Source organism: Callospermophilus lateralis, chromosome 20 (assembly GCF_048772815.1).
Source record: "Callospermophilus lateralis isolate mCalLat2 chromosome 20, mCalLat2.hap1, whole genome shotgun sequence".
Classification (NCBI taxonomy): domain Eukaryota; kingdom Metazoa; phylum Chordata; class Mammalia; order Rodentia; family Sciuridae; genus Callospermophilus; species Callospermophilus lateralis.
Genome location: NC_135324.1, coordinates 13,868,837 through 13,884,441, shown reverse-complemented (window position 1 = coordinate 13,884,441; position 15,605 = coordinate 13,868,837). Strand labels below are relative to the sequence as shown.

Below are 15,605 nucleotides of genomic sequence, written 5' to 3'. Positions count from 1 at the left end.
AATTCAGATTCTGAATCTGTAGGTCGAGGGGGTAAGGTCTGACTTCCCCAAGTCTTACAAGTCCCCAAGTTGTCCATTCTTGCCTGCAGAATGGACTTAGAGTGGTAGGAGGCTGGACTCTTCCTAAAAGCTTGGGAGACATTTCCTTAAGTCCAAAGTCTGTAATGTGACCATCACAGGTAGAAACGGATTTATTTTTCCAAACTCCAGAAATTGTCTTCAATAGTTTTATCCTTTCTATTAACTAAATGGACTCAGCCATCCCCAAAAACACTGGCCACTAAATCTTCTAGTTTCTCCTCTATAAATGAAATTGTGTTATACTCTGAATTAAATTTCTCATGTTAGTCATTTGTCATGGATTGAAGAGATCATATTTCACTTTCATACAAGCTGGCCTCATAGTATTTGTCCAATAAATAATTAATGATTGATTAAATGGGATTCAGAGAGGCACTTTAAATCAGTTTTTTTTTTTCTTGGTCTCCCTTTTAGGACTTGATGAATTTTCACCATTTTTTAACCTTTCAAGGAAATTAAGGTTTATAAAAATACGGAAAATATGTGTCAGCAAAATACTGGGAGAATTAGATGACTATTTTAACAAGAAAACCAATGAAAAATAGTCACTGAAAGGAACATTGATAACTTATTGTGTTGTATTTGGCATGAGGAAATATAGATTACTTAAATAAGAAAGGCTCTTCCATAATAAAAACAAAACTTCAGAAGGTATTGAGGCTAGTTATATATACACTAATGGGAATGATTTTATTTTTAAGTACCTGTAACTAAGCATTGGTGATACAATAATACACATATATATTTATATATGTATATGAAATATATATGTATATGTGTATATATATATATGTATACATATATACACACACTAAGAAACTGAGGGGGTGGAAGAAAGCAAAAAGAGGAAATTTTGATACAACTACTTTGCAACTTAAAGTTCACCATTTGCCTTCACTGTTTTTTTATTTTTTTAGTTGTAGGTGAACCTTTATTGATTTATTTTTTTAATTCACGTATATGTGGTGCTGAGAATCGGACCCAGTGCCTCACACCTGGTATGCAAACACTCTACCACTGAGCTACAACCCCAGCTCTGCCTTTCTGCCTTTACTATTTTGATAATTGATTTCATATATATATATATGAAATCAAAATTTATATATATGATTATATGTATAGACATTTATATGTGTGTGTGTGTGTGTATATATATATATATATATATATATATATATATATATATATATATATATACACATATATATTGTTTTCTTATAGTACTGGGAATTGAACCTGGGGATGCCTTCCCACTGAGCTACATCTCAGCCCTTTTTAATTTTATTTGGGGACAGGGTCTCTCCACATTGCTGAGAGTCTTACTGAGTTGCCTGGCATTTTTATTTTTCTACTTCAGCCTCCCGAGTCACTGAGATTACGCACGGATGCCACCAAACTCGGTTCAGATCCTGCGTATTTCTTAAAACCTTACAGGCTGCACCACATTTTCATTATATATGAGGAACCGAGACTTGGGTTAAATAAGCTTCCTGTTGAGTGGCTTATCTGACTGGAGTTGCTTCTTTGGTTTTAGGCTCTTTTGAGCAAATGGCTATAGAAACTGCTTTTGACATCATTGGGGCAAAGATGCAGTTTCTAGTTTTCTCAAGAATGTCGTGATCCTTGGCAAACCTGCTTGTAACCTCTGTGAGTTTCCATGTTCGCCTCCAAAAGGAGTTACAAGGATGCCTGCTTTGTGTCTTTATTGTGAAAACTAGAATATAGGACACATGCAAAGTCATTAGTCACTGGGAATGGTATTTAGTCCATAAACATGCATTGAGTTATTCTGAATCTTGGAGAAAGTGGGTGTTTCGTGATCAGAATATGTATCTCAGGCAGTTTATAAATCTCCTCTGTCGTTCACACATTAACCTCTCTGGCAATCAGGGAAGGTCAGAATGGAAAAGAGACGGGAAGAAATCTCCATTAATCAAGATAGTCTTCAAATAGCTCACTTATCAGTTCTCTTCCTTTTGTATATGTTCACAGTATTCGAACCTATTGAAAAGTTGCAAGAGTAGTACATGGGAAATCACATACCCCTTACCTGAGCTGTCCAACGTACACATATAAACCATGGCCACATACTCCTGAAGCCCTCTCCACTCCCTGGCCACCCCGCCACCCCCCCACACACACACACATACACAGACACACACCCACTTAAATAGATTGGCGGTAAGTGATAACTGAGCATATATTTTAGGGGGCATGTTCCCTACACTCAAAATCCTGCCAAACAGCCACATCCCTCTTTCATCCCAGCTTGCTAAGAAATTGGGAGATGGAAGAAAGGAAATGATAATATAGCGTCAGAAGATTTTGACACTGTGACTTGAGGTTCACCATTTAGCTTCACTATTTGGATCCCATGGTGAGTACACGCTACAAGAATCCAGGGGGAGTGAGCGAAAGAAGTGAATCCACAGTCCAATCAGGATGCTTAAAACCCCAGGAATCTGTGGGGTATGGGGAGCAATTGAGACATATAAAATTTTCATCCCATGCGGACAAAAGCAATCAACATATTAAAAACCCACAGCCAATTAAACCACGCACAGTAAACTTTATAATCCTAAAAATGTATCAGAGCGTGTAAACTTCTTCATAAAAAACTCAGCTAGCAATATATGACCTAGGAAAATTTGAGCCGGGAAAAAAAAAAAAAAGCGTTGAAAAAGATCTCTAAATAGAAAACGTGATTGGTGTATACAAAAAAAAAAAATCATGATTTAATAAATCACATGTTTATGGTTAAGTTTTTGTAGAACTCTTAGGCATAAAATAATATCGAACAAAGAATAAAAATTATGACAGTTACTTAACTGTACTCTACAGAAAACTGTCAAGAAAATAATAGATTTTTATAGAGTATACTTCAAAAGATTTTTATAAGCTAAAATTAATCAAGGCTGAGATTCTTTTCATGAAATGACATCATTAATATTGAAATGAAGTACCCCCGATTTAAAACAGCAAAACCAAAGCATTTTCTTGGTCTGAGGGGGTCATGTTTCAATGCCCTGTATAATACACAGCTTATATTTCTATGATTGAAGGGTTGGCACATTTCTCAGTTCTTCAAATGATAAAAGGTATGAGCAAATGGTAGGTTTACTTTGGAAAACATGAAATTGTGGGCTACCACCAAAAAGATTTTTATATATTTTTATTTATGCTTGCCAATAGTTTTCAGAAAACAAATTACATTGTGTTTGAAACATTACAAAATATTGAAAATGCGTCTTGGTCCATTACAAATTTTGACATTTATCAAATACCATACCAACTCTCTTTTAAATTTACAGACAGGAAATTAGCAAACAAAAATAAAAAACATATCTGCAAGGAAATTGATGTTGTGCATATAATTAATCTGAAACAAAATCCAACTTCTCGCTTTTTAATTTATAAATCTGTAACTGCAGGTCTATTGCCAAGTGGTTCTTGTAAACTCTTGTGAATGTTAATAATCAATCATATTTGCTGACACCTTTTTATGAAAACATTGTGTGTTATTTGGTTTTACATATTTTCCCCCAAATGTGGGAACTTACCATAGCAATCCATCTGAATCTCTGTGCCTGTTTTCTGGTCCGATTCTCCAAAATTGACATCATTTTTTCTCTGTGGTTCTGATGATTGCTTTGTCTCCTCTGAGTGTTTTTAGCATACCTTGTAAGCTTTGTTAGAAACCTGGACATGCCGTGTGTATGAGGCACACGGAGCTGGGGCAGCCATGTTTTGTTGTGAGGTCTTATGCTCCTGTGGTCAGGAATTAAGCTGTATTTACTGCTTGATGTAACTCTGGTGTTAGAGCTAAACTGTCTTCTAGCATCTGCTTTTGTCTTTTTGGTTGTTTTGGGTTTCCCTAGAGACTCCTTCTTAAATAGAGTCTAAGGCTTAGAGATATTTCGGTTGCAGTTCCATGCTGTTCCACAGAAGCTCCATGGATGATATGAAAGTCAAGTCATTTTTTGCTAATGCTATTATCTTAGTCCTTTATGTGTCTGTTTCTATCGAGTCCTTTTTCTTCCAATCAGCCTTCTCCTTTTTTTGCTTGTTTGCCTATGTGGTAATTGCATAATAAACACTGTAAGCATTGCATTATCCGACGCTGGAATGTTGTGTAACAATACGAAGACTGGACTTGGAATTTTATGATAGCTCAGTTACTGTATATCTGGTATATTTCTTTGTGGCTTATTATTAATCTTTCTGAGAGGAGTTGTAGAGTTAAAAATTAAGGTTAATTTACTGCTGAGTGTCCTTATGGAATGCTTCAAATGTTCATGCAGTCATTCTGTTCTGGTGTGGCAGAGGGACCTCTAATATCTCCAGCCGTGTTTGAGCTCTGAAAATTGTTCTGTCCTCAATCTCATGCAACTCTTCCATGCAGATCTCCGGGGCAGATTCACTTCACAATGACCTCTTGTATTCTACTCTGCAATTCCTGCAGTCTCCCTAAATTCTGATCTGTGTCTTCTTCCCTCCACAAAACCGTACTGTACTACTGGGTCTCCCCACCCTCATTTCTGATCTGCAAAGTACCTCCACACAGAAAAACAGCTATCAAAGGCTTAATTAATTCATTCTCCCTCTCTCAGGGATTGCAACTTTGCTTTGTCAGTTGCTAAATTACTGGAAAAACGGTTTCTCCCTCCACCAACATATTTGTCCCCTGGTTTCCAGAAGGAAGGAAGTACAGTTCTAACTGCACCTACAAGGCCAGGGGCCTAGTGGAGTTTTGAAGGTAAATACAGTGAGTTTTAGAGAGATGAGGCCACTTGACCAATATTAGTTGCCGATCTGAGTTCAAATCTATATCTCACTGATTCAACTGTCATTCACACAACCCTTTGATATTCATATCAAATTGCCTTCTAAATATAAAAAATGCATCTTCCATATGCAGTAGCAGTTGGATCCCAATTAAATAGACCTTTAACTAGAAAAAAAAAGTTTTGAAAATTCAGCAAACTGTTAACAAATGCTTTTGGAAATGGAACCATGGAAATCAGTCCCATTTATATTGTCTGCTAATGACTAATATTTTAATCATAATATTTTCAATATTTATATATTGAATCTCTCTCTCTCTCTCTCTCTCTCTCTCTCTATATATATATATATATATATATATATATATATAAAGCTTTTAAAAATCCAAGCTATGTTTTAATGAGAAATGCTTCAAAAAAATCACTTGGAGTCAAAGAGGTGAATAATTGTTTGTGTGATGGTGCCCATGTGCACCATTTTTTAAAAAGCTGGAAAAGATGATATGGAAGAGCTCTGAAAATGGACTTTCTCTAACTAAAGCAAACCAAGGAAGATACTGTAATCATGTTGGAAGGAAATGTAGCTGGAGAGGTCCAGGGAAGTTTGACTGAAGGGCTCAGGGTGAGAACATAACCGTGGTAAACCACTCTGGGCTCAGGAGGTTACAGAACGCTGAAGTACCTGCCTACACGGTAACTGCCGTGACTTGGGGACGTGTAGCTCATTTTCTGTGTTGGGGTTTGAGAGTTGACACCATCACAGCTTTCATCTCTCAGCTTCGTCTCATTTGTTTAACACGGCAGACTCTTAATTATCTAAGCTGCAAATTAATTGCATTGTGAAATAACTTGCAAAACTCCACGCCTAGGTTGCACGGTTACATAGGGGCCAGGTAGATGTTGTATGATTGACAGATGTGCGTGTCTTCTTTGGAAAAAAAAAAAATAGGCGCCTTTGCTCTTGGTGAAGAAATTAAACCAATGTTCCCCAGAAACTCTACTCTCTTACTTTGATAAACAACCCAACATATTTTCCCCTTTTCAGAAAAGATAACAGTGCTTCTGTCACTTTGCTCTTGTTGCTCTGAGATGTAAATAAAATTAGTAGCCGCACTGAGTGTTCCTATGTATTCTGGAGCCTTCACACAGAAGCTGTATTTCTGCATTCATGTCCACCTTATTTATTTATTCTTTTCTAATTTATGAAGCAGAGGCTACCCAGCTTGGCTATTAATGTCATACAATAAATTCTGAGTCTCTCAACAATGTTTTTTAGGTGTTCTGGAACTTTCTGCTGATGGGGAGCTGTTCCTTAGGATGTACTCTTGCTCCTTATACTCATGGCATCCCTGTGGATTGTACTGCAGTGAGAATCCTTAGGTCACTCCAGATGACAACAGAATTTTTAAATCCAACTAGGTGCTCTGAGTTTCTTTTTTTAAAAAAGAGAGAATATTTTTAATATATTTTTTTTTTTTTTTTTTTTTTTTTTTTTTTTAGTTTTCAGCAGACACAACATCTTTGTTTGTATGTGGTGCTGAGGATCCAACCCGGGCCGCACGCATGCCAGGCGAGCGCGCTACCGCTTGAGCCACATCCCCAGCCCTCTGAGTTTCTTTAGCCCTTAACATTTGCTTTTGTTTCTTACTCCACCAGATTTAGTAACTCCCAGTCTCGGTGTCTAATAAGTAGTTTGTCTATTTTTTTTCTCATCACTGAATTGAATGGGTAGAGAACAGAATATTTCCCTGGGTATGATTTTTCCCATGGATGCCAGAATCTACCCTGAAACCTCATCTTTAGGTTCTTGCTAATGGATTTGCTTTTTAACATGAGATTCTGTCCTTTGGCATAAAATAGCACCGTGAACTGTACAGAACACTCACCTCTGTTAACCAGGCATGCACATCACAAATCTGACCCATCTTCAAGTGGGTCATTCAGAAATTGAAAGACAGCAGTAAATCTCACAGACACACACACACACACACATACACATGCACACACTCTCCCCCCACCCCCCCACACACACCTGTGCTTGAGCAATGAATGATCTATCAGTGGATTCACTAGCATTTGAAGGCAGTATCATTTTCTGTGAAGAGTGTGGACTTTTCACTGAAAGCGATCAGGGGTTAGGTCCTAAGTCCCCCATCAATGGCTGGGTGATGTTGGTCAATTTTCTTACATATGTAATGAAGCCAAAAAATATAGATTGATCATTGAGTTTACAGACAGAGCTGGATTGTTAAGGGACCATTAAATCCACCTATCAGAATGGCCACAAAAGGCGATCAATAACTAATAATCATCTTATTAATCATAGCAGTCATCAAATGCTTTGGCTGAGGCGGTAAAAAGAATTCCACACAGAAAAAAAAAAAAAAAATAAGTGGCTTCTGTATTATCCTTGCAGATAACCTAATCGTGAGGGACTTTTCCAGAATAATGGATTCATCTCTTTAAAATTTTTGTGTTTAATCTTTCTTAGGATAATTGATGGGACCTCACTCATTTGGCAAATTAAGCAGCAATTATTTATTAACGCCGCCATTAGGTATTGAAGAGCTCATCCAATCAATCACAGCTTCGTTCTTGGAGTCAGTCACACAGATTCTCTGGGGGATAGGCCCAGGGCCCTGGGGATATGGTGAAGATCATATCCAAGCCCTGGGGGTCTCACAGGCTGAGAAAGATGAGATTGATAGAAAAATGCAAGACCACACTTTTCTCTTGGAATCTGCTCTCTCCTCCTAGACCTTCACTAAAGGAAGGTTCCAGCATCCTCACCTTAGCCTTTGACTATCTGTCTTTCTTCTGTTCTGCCCTTTGTTAAGTTGAAATTATAAAGGGTCACTTTCATGTCCTTTGGTAGACCAAGTTTTCGGCTATTATCTAAAAGTTTTTTTTTTTTTTCTTTTTTCAAATCTCCGTGTAATGGGAAATTCATCTTTCTTTTTTTTGTTCTCCTTCTGCAAATTCTTCTTTTGACTCACAAGTTTTTTTCAACAAGAATTTTAGAACATGAAAGTTGAGCACATACTATTAGAGATTCCATGTAAATCCACGCAGTTTCCTCTCCTTAACATCTTAAATTATCAGGGCGCATTTGTTCCAATAGATCAACCAACATTGATGAATTGTTATCAACTAAAGTCACGCTTCCTTTATGTTTTCTCATTTTTTGACTTAAAAGTCCCTTTATCGTGATTTCTACCATGTAACATTGATGTTTCCTGTCTGCTTAAGTTATTATTATTTTTTTTTTAGCTTTCCAGTATCTCAGATTTTCCTGATGTACAAAAACCTTGAGCGTTTTTGTTTGTTTGTTTTGCTTTGGTTTTCGCAGTGCTGGGGATAGAACCCAGGGCCTCTTGCATGCTAGGCAAGTGCTGTCCCACTGAGTCACGTCCCCAGACATTGAGAGTTTTAAAGAAGGGTGATCTGTTTGATGGGTAGGATTTCCTTCCACTGGAATTTGATGAATGTTTTTCCTCTTCATTAGACTGTGATTATAGGTTTTGAGAAGACAGATCACAGATAAAGCGTGCCATTTTTTATCATATCATGGGTACAGTTCTGTCAAAGTGACTTGCGACTGTGAATACTGGCTTTGGCTGGCTGGCTGAAGTCATTTTTGCTAGGATTCTCCACTGCAGAATTCTTTTAATTGTCCCCTTTCCATTGCTGAGTCTTTGGAAAGAGGTGAAGATGTCGGAGTTGTGCCACGCCTCCCGCAGCCTATTGAATCTGCATAATGTATTTAGAATTCTACCTGAAAGATTTGTCACTTCTCCCCCGTTCATTGATGTTCAGTCCTTTCTTGGCCCCAGTACTGACTCGTGTATTCTGAGTTCAGACTTTGGGTTGTAACCTGGTTCTCGTTGATTGATGTTAATGCTCAAATGACTTCTGTTTTGCCCCTGAAGGGGAAGGCTCTCTCTCAGTTGATGCTTCTGCCCTGTTACACCCGCCATCCACATGAGAAGTATTGTGTGTGTTTCAGCCCTTCTTTATTTTTTTCCAACATTACAAGACTTCTGCATTCCCAGCTCTCGTCCTGAAACTAGCCATTGCCCCAAGGATCTATAGTTCCTTCCATTGGCGATGATAGTAGAAACCATAATTAGGTGCTAGGTGACCTCATTGCTTCCGGAAAGTCATTCATTCGGGCAATTTCAGATGACAGAGCAAAGAAATATGTGTGCATGTATTATCTATGATCTACACACGTCTACCCATATTTCTCTGTGTAGGTTTACATATTAGATAAAGTTGAATGGGCTTTTCGACCCTCATCTGTTACCACATGGATTGTTACCTAGTTTTTCAGTGCTGACTTATAAAATTTCATTCTAACAGTATTGTGCCTTTTTTGCATTCTCACTAGTAATACATGAAATTTAACATAGTTCTAAACACAAGCTAGCATTTTATTTAAAAATGTGTCAACATTCCAATAGGTAAATAGTAGTCCTTCCTGAATGTTTTAATTTGCAGTTCTCTGATAACGAAAGTTGCTAAACAACTTTTTAATATGCTTGTTTACCATCTGTTCACCTCCTTTTGTAAGATGCCTGATGAGCTCTTTTCCCCCTTTTTCAACTGAGATGCTTATTTTCTTATCATTGAATTTAAAGATTTCTTTGTGTATCTTGCATAGGGATGCATATCCAACATGGATTTTGCCAATACTCTCTCCCACTCTATGGATTGTCTTTTCGTTTTCTTAACAGCTTACTTCACAAAGCCCAGGTCTTTTCATTTTAATAAGGTACCAGCGATCCATTACTTTTTTCCTTTAATAAATCAAGATTTTCGTGTTAAATGTAAAATCTCACTCCCGTAGGTTACCTAGGTTTCTCTCCTGTGTCACCTTATCGAACTTTTAAAGTTTTATGTATTACATTTCGATCTGTGATCCATTTAGCGTTAATTTGGGGGGAGTTTATGCCCAAATTCTTTTGATAGCATAGGAACATCCAGTGGTTCCAATATTTGTTAAAAAGACAAGCTTCTCTCCATTGCATTATTTTGCACCTTTATCAAAAGATATTGGCTGCATTTGGGTAGGTCTGATTCTGAAATTATTTCTGGTTACTGTTTTGTCTACTCTTTTTTCATTACTACTTTGTCTTCATTACTGCCCCTTTATAGTATATCTTGAAGTCAGGTAATGTCAGTTCTCCAAGTTTGTTCTTCTTACTATTATTTTGGCTATTTCTTTCTTTCTTTCTTTCTTTCTTTCTTTTTTTTTTTTTTTTTTTGGTGGTGGGAGAGTAACCAGGTATTGAACTCAGGGGTATTCAGCCACTGAGTCAGATCTGTAGCCTTGTTTTGTATTTTATTTAGAGACAAGGTCTCATTGAGTTCCATAGTGCCTCACCATTGCTGAGGCTGGCTTTGAACTCACAATCCGCATGCCTCAGCCTCCCAAGCTGCTGGGATGACAGGCATGTACCACCACGCCCGGCTTGTCTGCTGTTTTTTGTTATGCTTTATTTCCTGGCCTTTCTGAACAATGTTTATAATCACTTTGTATCCACAAATAACTTGCAGGTCTTTTAATTGTGATTGCATTGAATTCATTCATCAAGTTAGAAAGAAAGAATGGGCATCCTAACAATATTGAGTCTTCCAATCCAGGAACTTGGAATATTTCTCCATTTAAGTAAGTCTTCTGTCATTGCTTTCTTAAAATTTGTTTCATTTTGTTTTCTGCAAACAGATTTCATACACACACACACACACACACACACTTGGATTTTTGTTGTTAATATATATTAAATTGTATTCATACATGTTTTAATTGTTTTATTCGAATTACAACTGTCTATTTTTAGTATAAAAATTATCGAACTTTATGAGATTAATCTTGTATCTCATGATCTTGCTGTAATCACTTATCAGTTGTGGAATGATATTTTGTTGATTTTTGAAATTTTTGCATTATCATCTATATGGAACCATAATGTTATTTCCTCCTTTCAGGTCTTTGCACATTTGATTTCATTTTCTTGTATTGTTGCACTAGCTAGGGTTTCTAGTACAGAGTTGACTAAGAGTGGTGAGGAGAGGCACCCTTCTCTTTTACCTCTGCCTAGTGTGAGATCATCCATCTCCTCACCATTAGGTGTAGTGTCTGTTCTGCATCCTTCATAGACATTTCCAATAGAAGAAAAAACGAACCAACCTTGCACACCTGGAATCAATCCCACATGAATGTGGTACATAAATCTTTTTTTTTTTTAATTGCTGAGTTTGATTTGTTAATATTTTTGAGGATTTGTACACTTACATTCTTGAGAGGTACTGAGGTGTAATTGTCTTTCTTAAAAGATGTTCATTGTTTTGGTATTATGATAATGATTATCTCATAAAAAGAATTAAAAATGATTCCCTCTGTTCTCATTTTCTCTAACAGAGTATTACAGAATCATTCTTATTTCTTCCTCATGTGCCTAGAGATTCACCAGGGAAACCATTGGGGTGTGGCTTTTCCTACAGTAGGAGAATATTGGTTCTCAATTCAATTTTGTTTTGCAACTCGGTTTAGAGTATATCCATTTCTCCCTTGTGAGGATCTTAGTAATTTATGTCTTTCAAGGAACCAATACAACTTGTTTGTACTTGTTCATGTCCCAGGTTGGCAAGGACCTCTATTGTCACCAATTGTAGTCAAGGTTGTGTTGGAGATTCTAGCAGGTGCAATCATAGAAGCAGGGGTGACATCTTTTTTGCTTTGGACATTTGTCACTCTGTCCTGTCCTCTTCTTCATTAGTCAGCTTGAGATCTATCAATTGCATTGATGATCGAAAAAATTTAAAAAAAAAGCAAGCTTCTGGCTCTATTGACGTTCCTCTGTTGGTGTCTTACTGTCAATTGCAAAATACTTTTCATTTGATTAATCACAGTACCACCCCCCATTCACGGATTTACTTTATGCAGTTTCAATTTTCCACATTCAATTGTACTCTGAATATATTCAATGGAAAATTCCAGAAATAAACAAGATATTTTGAGGAAGAGAAAGCACATCACATTCATCTAGCTTTTATGGAATGACGTTACTGTAATCATTCTATTTTATGATTAGTTCTTGTTAATCTCTTACCATACGTAAGTTATAAATTAAACATTATCATAGGTATCTATGTTATAGGAATAGCGTAGGTAGGTTTGGGTGTGATCTGTACTTTCCTGGGTCCACCAGATTTTTAGAAAAATGTTCCTTGCACATCAGGTTGTGGGTGGGTGGGGGGCACTTCAATCTCATAAGAGAGGAGGAACACATGTCCAAAGAACTTAGGAGGGAAAATGTTGAAAGTCAAAGTAGAACATCCCCAATCCAGGGAGTGTGTACAAATTCACATCCATTGCATGGAATGAAATCAACCTGGGAAAAGGAATATCTATATATTATTACAAGACATTGTAGGGCTTTCCATAGAGCAAGATAGACAGAATTCTTGGAGTACATCTGAAATGTCAGCTCCCAGGGAAGAATACAAGGCATGCAAAAAGACTGGAGAGTCCTGTTGTCCTATTTTTTAAATACAAAACAAATATTTGTTTATATTTTTAATTATTGAAAAAAATCAGACATGTTCATTTTGCAAAATTCCAAAATCATAAGCAAGAAGAAAATAAAATTATCCTTACCCTTAATTCCTCTATCAGAAGAAAAATACTCTCAGTATCTGACTAGGCGTAGGCTCTTCCGGTCTTTATTTTATTTGTAATGCAGTTGGTATGCTACTCAGTGTGTTCATTTGTATGATGATTTTTTAAGCCTTGAGAATATGCCATGAATGTATCTGTAGGTCACCGAATTCTCTTCTCTTCCCTCTTGTGTAATGATAGTGGGATAATTCACTATAGATATTCAGCCAGCCTCCAACTGGTGCACATTGAGGGTTTTATATTTTTCTATTTTTTTAATCATGGGTAATGACATAATGAATATAACTGTGGCCTTATTTTGCCCGCATCGCTGTAAATTTCCTCAGTTTATTTTTAGAAAATTGCAATTCCCGACATAGAGAAGATAAAATTCTAAGTTTTCTGAAATATCTAGTCCGATTCTCAAGAACAGCCACAGAGGAGCCACACTGAGAGTCCAGGGACCAAGTGACCTCTTGTGATCCTAAAGATACACCCTGAGTCTAACATCAAACATTTGTTCACATTTTTTTTCTCATAACCCATAGATTGGGCTTCTATAATGCCATTTCTAAAATTAAGCTAGTTTAAAGACTCTAAAAATCATCTGAGAGGCATATGTACATACTTCCAGAAGTGACTTCTCATACTTCTGTCTAGTTTATCAGCACCTCTCCGGAGACCCTACTTCTCACTGTGAAGTAATTGGCAATCACTGGAGAGCAAGATTTCAGATCTATGTTGGAAGAGATCTGAGACCAAAGAAGGAACATTTTTTTTTTCCTATTTTCCTACTAACCTTGGAGCCAATCTCTAAGCCTTTACTAAAATTTGGAGTCAATATGTTTGAAACAAAACAAAGCAAAAAACTCTTTGATTTCCCTCTCCGGTCCTTATAGAAAAAAAATAACTGTATCTATTGGTAGCAAAGCACATCATTTCATTAGGTAAAGAACGTTTTGCCAAACACATATTACACATCCTAGTAAGGTTGAGCCTCCTCTTGTACCTGGTTAGATTAAACGGGATCAATAAGGCTTGGCGGTTTAGAGCTCAGCTTCTACGCAAAAAAAGAGACTTGGGCTCACATTCTAGTTTCAGGGAAGCGCTCAGCTAAGAGCCTGGTATGTAGGATGTGCTCAATAAATACTAGATGTAGGAGCAGGGGTAGTAGAGCGCTGGCCTCACATGTGTGAGGCACTGGGTTTGATCCTCAGCACCACATAAAAAATAAATAAAATACATAGTAAAGATATTGTGTCCATCTTAAAAAATAAAATAAAATAAATAAATACTAGACGTGGGCTGGGATGTAGCTCAGTGGCAAAGTGCTTACGTCGCACATGCAAAACCCTGGGTTCAATCCCCAGTTCCAAAAAACGAAAGAAAGAAAAATAAAAAGACCCTAACCAAAAGAAGAAGAAGAAATAATAAATAAATAAATAAATAAAGACATAATAATAACAGAATAATTAAATGTTAGTGGATCATTTTCAAACCTCCTTTGAATCTTTATAAGAAAGTTTGCACTTATAAGTTGAGACAAGGTCAAGACAAATAAATGTGAGCAAGCCCAACCCTTTAAACCTTAAGTAAAGTTTCATTTTCTTTAAGAATACCGGAGGTGGGTGTCTAGGGTCAGTATTAATTATGAATAGAAAACTACGAGCAAACTATAATTGACTGCTGAACACGGTCTCATTTTTAGCTCTCTCTGCTGCCAAGATGGGAAAGTTGACGGTCTGTGTGTGAATCAGTGGTTACTTTGCTTCTATCAAAAGGAGTAGAAATTAAACCTAAAATGCTTCCCTTTGGACAGTGGTTCTTTGCTGTCCCTATTGATGACCGGTTGCCCTATGGAGATTTGCTTTCTTATTTGGGGGTTGAAATTTTATATTTCAGAATGCAGTCTTCTTGACCTTTCCTCACTCGATCTTCTTACATGTCCTTTGTCACCTCCAGTTAATGTAAAGGAAAGGAGAGACCCCGGGAGACGAAGTAACTCCCGTTCAGGCGTGTAAAATTCCCTTGGGTTCTTTTACGCCAAGAGAAGGTACCATTCTGTTACCATGGCTCTTACGGAGGGATGGAAGGAAGGAAGAAAGGAAGGACGTACACACAAATCGATTTCTCATCTCTCTAGGAGGCAGGAAGTCTAAAATCAAGGCAATGGCAGATTCTGTGTCTGGCTAAGGGTCTGATGAAGGCCACTCTTCATTTCCTGGGTTAGCTCAGCCTGGCTGTGTCTTGCCTGGTGGAAGAGATACCATAGCTCCCTCAGACCCCTTTGCTGGGGACACTGATCTTATTCATGATGGCTCCACTCCCCAAGGCCTGGTCACTTCCCAAGGGCCCCACGTCCAGCCTGGGGTGAAGAGTTTAGCTTATAAATTCTGGAAGGAGAACAGCATTGAGTCCGGCCTAGGCCCTGACCAGGAAAACAGAATGAAAACTACGTTTCCCTTCCTCAGAAGGCAAGGTTTTTCCCATTTCTCCCCTAACCGTGAGATTGCTTTTCTGCAGAACTCATGAATTTATCCCCAGTCTATCCCCATAGGACATTCTTAACATTCTAAGCTCTTTGTCTGGATATTTCAAGTTGGGGAAATGAAAGCAGCCAGCTGAACGGTCTGAAAATTTAACAAAGCCTTCTTGGCGGGTTTTGTTATCCTGCTCTGTGCGATTGAAAATGGCCACGGACAGGATTTTCTGAAATGAGGTTTAAGTTAAGAATAATCCCGAATACGAGCATCTTAGGGAACTGGTTCTCTGTACCAATCTCTAGTTCAGAACGAAGGAGGGTCTGGACTTAAGCTATGGATAATGAGTTTTAAGCAATCCAGGGGAGAACTGTAAGCTTTCTCAAATAGCATGAGTGATGAAAATTCTATTTATGGGCTGAAAGTGTAGAATCCAAGCGCAGGTTTCGACGAGCGTGCGAAGAGCTTTGATTTAACTTCCACCGCAGGTTGAACGAGGCCAGATGGTTAACAAACGTATTCTTTCTCTTCAGATAAAATTAATAGGATGCTCATTCTATAAAAGCACAAAGACCTGAGAGAATGAACTTGAAGTCC

The 15,605-nt window shown here is 37.5% G+C and overlaps 1 protein-coding gene across 1 annotated transcript in view; it reads left to right on the top strand.

Annotated features, from left to right (window-relative positions):
- Nucleotides 1–15,605, top strand: part of LOC143385574 (contactin-6) — a 160,542-nt gene that overhangs the window by 64,709 nt on the left and 80,228 nt on the right. The window lies entirely within an intron of this gene.